The sequence below is a fragment of the Chenopodium album genome, chromosome 1 (assembly GCF_948465745.1).
Source record: "Chenopodium album chromosome 1, dcCheAlbu1.1, whole genome shotgun sequence".
NCBI classification, from domain to species: Eukaryota; Viridiplantae; Streptophyta; class Magnoliopsida; order Caryophyllales; family Amaranthaceae; genus Chenopodium; species Chenopodium album.
Window position 1 is genome coordinate 73,715,005 of NC_137834.1, and position 6,000 is coordinate 73,721,004.

A 6,000-nucleotide genomic window follows, 5' to 3' on the forward strand; every position below is an offset into this window, starting at 1 on the left:
TTAAAGCTTGTAAGGTAAGGCTAGGGTAAAAGGTATGAATCATTTGGGAACAAGTGAGAGAAAAGCTATACTTAAGGGAGCAAATCCTAGTAAAACCCATGATCAAAATAAATAATGATCAACATCTCCTACATTACTCAATTCTAACAAAAATCCACCAAATACAACTCCAAATAATATAAACAATCCCAACTCTTACAATTTCACTCATAAGATATAATAATAATAAGGAACTGGAGTGAATAAACAAACTTTATTTTCCAAACTTGAATTTTTTCATTGAAGCTCACAATTTTTCTTCACTTTTGATCAACCTTCATCGTAGAACATTTGAACATTGAATACTTTTTTTTCTTTTTCTTGATTTTCTTATTGAAGTTCACTTATATTTTTTTTCACTTTTTTTTTCTTGAACTTCTCTTTTTTTCATAACACCAAACTTTATTTTTTTTTTCAAGAAAATATACCTTTCAAACTCATAAAAAATAAACATGATCAAGAACAAAATAACTTCTTAAAACCCACCCAAATTGTGCAAATAATAAGCACACTACAAACTCCTTCACCTCACTCCTCCCCCTAGCCAAGCTTGGGACTAGTAACCAATGGGGCAAAGTAGGCTTATAATGTGGCTAATAAGCAACAAAAAGTCAAGGCAACAACATAGGTAGCAAGAAGGGAACAAATGTATCTACAATCATCTGAAGGCCACCTAAAAGAATGAACGCCTTCGTCCTCCACAATGAGCCTAATAATGAGTCATACAAACATTACTCATAGTTGCAAATCAATACTCAAATTCATTGACATACCAGGAACTATCACACATTCCTAATCAAATCAACTAGTCAAGCACTATATATATTCATAAGCAGTTGGGCAAAATTGAATCATGTTAAGGTTTCAAGGCAACCAAACATCAAATCATGATCAACAAATCCCCAATGCTTATCATCAATAACCAAGAATCAAAACAATTTTCTCAAGTAAGGGGCACAGGGAAGCATGATTTATAATTCATTGGAATGTATTTTTGAATTTTTTTTATTTTTCAATAAAAGAAAGCAATAAAACTAACCTAGAAAGCAATAAATCTAAACTAAGAAAACACACCAAAACAAAAGAAAAGAGAAAAAGAAAGATACCAAATCCAAAATCTCCCCCAAGCTAGAATCAGACAATGTCCTCATTGGCTCGGGAACTAGCCCATCATAGCTAGTCCTGATCATCCTCATCCATGGAGCCGAAACATCCACCTCCACTGCCACCTGCACCACCTGCACTAGAAGAGCTACCACCAAAATAATCAACATGAAAACTCCCCCCCCCCCCCCGCCGGTCCCCCGAAAGGAATGTCCTGGTCGTACCCATGGAAGGCAGAATAGTCAGTATAAATGCAATGGGCAGTGGGATCCTTATCCTATCCCTAGGGTGGAGGCTGAAACCAGTCAGGGTAGATAGCATCGTCGGGAATATTGCCCCGACGAGCATAATCATCGTACATAGGGTAGAGAGCTCTACCCTAGTTCCTCTCCAGGTACCCCAACCTCTGGTCAACGAAACCTACCATCCTCATAAGGTCAGTGTGGGAATGCTCGATACGTCCTAAAGCCTGACCTATACTCTAAAAGGTCCCAAACTGGGTCAAAGACAACATAGGGGACGGAGTGAGACATGCGAGGTGCAGAAAATGCTACCTCGGGCTCTGGCTGGGGTGGTGGAACTGGTGGTTGTACTGGTGGTGCTTGCCCCCTAGCTTTGGCAACTAAAAGGTCATATGTTTAAGACCCTTACCCAGGGGGAAAGGCGATCATGTCAGGACTAGGTAGGGAAAAGATGGGAAATAGTTGCTCGATCCCAGTCCTAATACACCAGTAGGGTGTCTGCTCACCATCCGATCGTACCCAACCCAACTCCTCTGGGTACCTAGTGGTCATGTAGGTATTAGGTCAACAATAGGTCATCTGGTGGGGTGATATGTCCATTTTATATAGTGTTTTATCCTCGTCCCTTGGTCGTTATTAGTAGTGTTTTTGGCTCTTTCGGGCCACTTTTATTACTAATTTGTGTGTTCTAGTGTTTTCGTAGTCTTAGTTGTATTTTACAGGAAATTGCACTCTTGGAGCATTTTCCCGGGCTTTGTTGGATCGACTACGGAAGCTAGAAGGACACGACCACTTTTGGAGCCCAAGACCGGTGAGAGCCGGTGATTAAGGGCTCGGTAATCGGGATACCGAGGTATATGGACCGAGTGATCAAGACCCTAAGTGGATATCCGGATTGGGCCGAAGAAATAAGCCCAATCGAAGCTCCGAGCCTCGAGGTGAAGCAAGGGCCCGATCGGGCAGCTTAGCTCGATCGGGCAAGGCGCGCAAGAGTGTGCTGGTGCGTGGCCAAAGGCGCGCCCGATCGGGTGAGCTGCTAGCTCGATCGGGCGCGGCTGTGAGAAGATTAGTGAGAGAAAACGGCGCGCCCGATCGGGCGGCCTCTAGCCCGATCGGGCGCGTGTTTCTAGAAGAACTGTTTTGTCGAGCAATTAGTTTCTAATTAGGAAGTTGTTTTGTTTAAGTACGGTTTTAGGGGGATTAATTTGACTTACCCTTCTTTCTTAGACTTTCTCTCTATACTTAGTATTCTCTCTCTCTTAAACTCTCTCTAAACCTTTGTTCTTAATTCTTTCATTAATTCCAGATTTATTTTGGTAACGATTTCTCTTCCCTTAATCTTAGTTGTTTATTTTATTCCTTTCATCATGATTTATTTTATTACTTTGATTAGTTTAGTTTTTATTATGTGTGAGTAGTTTAATTTCTAGGGTTTATGGGAATCTAATAAATAATATGAAGGGGTAAATTATTGTTGTTGATTATCAATGCTAGATTGATTTCCTATTGATTGATTTAATGCTCTGTGACTAGATTACGCCTATCTTTTATGCATGAGTTTGACAATATTGATTCAAGAATCGAGAGATGAGAATTAATGTTTAGGTCTAATTTCAATAGGCAAGTTAATTTATAAATGGTTAAGTCGAGATTCGAGAGATGAGATTTAATACCGGTAGATTAATTCTGTGATTGTAATACGTAGCGAGAGCCCTTTACAATCTGGTTAATTGACGCATTGATGATTAACTATTATTGATTATTGGTATTGCATGATAATTTCTTATTGGGTTGTTTTAATGTTTTACAATTGCGGCTTGTAAAAGTATAGCAATATTAAATTGATGAATCGAGCAGATGTTAATTTGATATTAAAGGCTATTTTCAATAAGAACTTAGATCTAGTAAATTGCGAGAGCCTGTTAGGTCTATGTTGATTAATAAATTGCGAGAGCCTGTTAATCGTGTTATTTATGCAATGTCAATGATTGATTACTATGTTTTACCCTGGAGTATTATTTATTGGTGAACCTATGCCCTAGATCCTTTCATATATTGTTTTCTTCCTTTTCTCAACCTTAGTAGTTTAGTTTCTTACTTAATTATAAATATTGGTTACTTAAATAATTTAGATTATAATAATTGATTAGGAGTAAAAAGACTTGTTTCCCTGTGGAGATCGACCCTACTTCCCTATCTACTTTAGTTAGAGGACTTAGGAATTATTTTTGATTAGGGGATACGACTTTACCCTGTCAAAATTTGGCGCCGTTGCCGGGGAAACGGCTTTATTTTTATTTCTGATTGTTTTTGTGGTCTAGATTATTCCTCTTTTGTCTCAGAGAGCGTCAGTTCTCTGAGACAAATCTCATATTTGCTTCTAGTTTTTGTTTATGCCCAGGTGTTCCAGATCAGGTTACATCCCATTCGATCCTGAGATCGAACGTTCCTTCCATAGACAGAAAAACTTCTACAAGCAAATCCTGGCGAATTCTGGTGATAATAACAATAATCACCGCGATCCTCCAACTGATTCCAGCGATTTAGAGGCATCATCAGACGCAGAATCAGAGATGACGGCTCCAAAGAAGCTTAGTGATTATTCACAACCAAAGCTTACGGATTTTCCACATCTCACCCCTACTCCGGCTCTTGATGGGGTTCAATTTGAAATTAAACCTCAATTTATAACGATGATAGAGAGGAAGCAATTCAGTGGAGCAAAGGGTGAAGACCCGAATCTTCACATTGCCGACTATTGTCAATATTGAAACACCATCAGACAAGTCGGGGTCACTCAAGACCAAATCAGGGAGATTCTTTTTCCTTTCTCTTTAACTAGAAAAGCTAAATTGTGGTTTAATGGCTTAAATAGAACTACACTTGGTATAACTGACTGGGAAACTCTTGTTTTGAATTTCTATAACAAGTATTATCCTGCAGAGAGAACAGCAGTACTACGGAGTGCGATTCAGAACTTTGCCCAAGAAGCCGATGAGTCTTTATATGAGGCTTGGGAGAGGTTCAAGGACCTACAAAGAGAATGCCCTCACCATAATTTAGCACAATGGCAGTTAATCCAAGCCTTTTATAACGGCATTGGAAATTCCTCTAGAATAATTTTAGACTCTGCAGCTAGTGGGAGATTTATGAATCTTAATGTTGATGATGCAGGTCAGGTTATTGAAGATATGGCGATACACAATTCCCAATATGGGAATCCCAGAGGATTTGCTAACAAGGGGAAGCATAGTGTCGACTCTGTATCCTTTTTGCAAGCTCAACTAACCTCTATTTGCCAAAAATTAGATAATCTGAGCACTGCTAATGTAGCTAATGTTTCTGCAATTAATAATAATTCTAATGAGGCTTTCTGTGAAAATTGTGGTATTGTAGGTCATTGGGAGCAGGATTGCAGGAGTTCCGTGGAGCAAGTTAATGCCTTCCAAGCTTATAGGCAGAATAACCCATACTCCAACACTTACAATCCTGGGTATCGGAATCATCCATACCTTTCCTACCAGAGCACTAATGTTCAAAATCCACCACCACAAGAACCACAGGCACCACAACAACAGCAGCAGAAATATTATCATCCCAATGCTAGCCAGAAGAATCAACCACAACAACCCCCCTCATCTTCCGACCCTTCTCTGGCGGAAATTAGAGCAATGTTGGTCAATATGCAAAAGCACATGGAGAGCAGAGATGCGACAATTGATCAAATTCTAGCGCATAATAAAATTGTAGATAATCAAATTGCGCAACTCTCCGCTACTCTACAAGCACGCCAACAGGGAGCCTTGCCGGCATAGCCGACTAGGCCTACGGATCAAGCATTTGCAATTACTCTAAGGAGTGGTTCAAACTATGAAGGGCCCTCTATGCCCAGAGTTGATGAACCTGTTTTATCAAATAATGCTAATCTTGATTCTATTAAACCAAACAATGTAGTTGATAGCCCTGCAGGGCTAAAAGATAATACTAACATATCTAATTCTACATTGCAGGGTACAACTCCAGAGAAGGTGGCTACTCCAGACAAGAATAAGAATGCTCCAAAGTCAATCATCAAACTTCCTTTCCCCAATCGTCAATTGAAGACAAACTTGGATAAGCAGTTTGGTAAGTTCCTGGAGGTGGTTAAAGATTTGAAGGTAACAGTTCCCTTTACTGAATTGATCACACAAATCCCCTCATATGCAAAATTTATGAAAGAAATTTTGACGAGAAAAAGGTCTATTAGTGAGGTAGAGATAGTAGCTTTCACTGCAGAGTGTAGTGTCGTACTTCAAAATAAGTCTCCACCTAAATTAAAAGATCCGGGTAGTTTTTCTATCCCTTGTCATATTGGCAATCTCTTGATTGATAATGCATTATGCGATTTGGGTGCTAGTGTTAGCGTCATGCCATTATCTGTGTGTTCCAAGTTGAATATGGGTAAGTTAAAAGCTACCAATATAACTCTACAAATGGTCGACCGTTCTTTCAAATACCCCTTAGGTGTTTTAGAGGATGTCCCCGTTAGAGTAGGTAAATTTTATATACCTGTGGATTTTGTTGTTCTTGATATGGCTGAGGATATGCAAACCCCAATTATTTTGGGTAGACCATT

The 6,000-nt window shown here is 39.3% G+C and overlaps 1 non-coding gene across 1 annotated transcript; it reads right to left on the minus strand.

The window, feature by feature from the left end:
• Positions 1-4,339: 4,339 nt before the first annotated feature.
• LOC145565448 (small nucleolar RNA R71) lies at positions 4,340-4,446 on the minus strand. Its single transcript, XR_014095035.1, has one exon. It is a non-coding gene; the product is annotated as a small nucleolar RNA R71 (small nucleolar RNA).
• Positions 4,447-6,000: the final 1,554 nt, after the last annotated feature.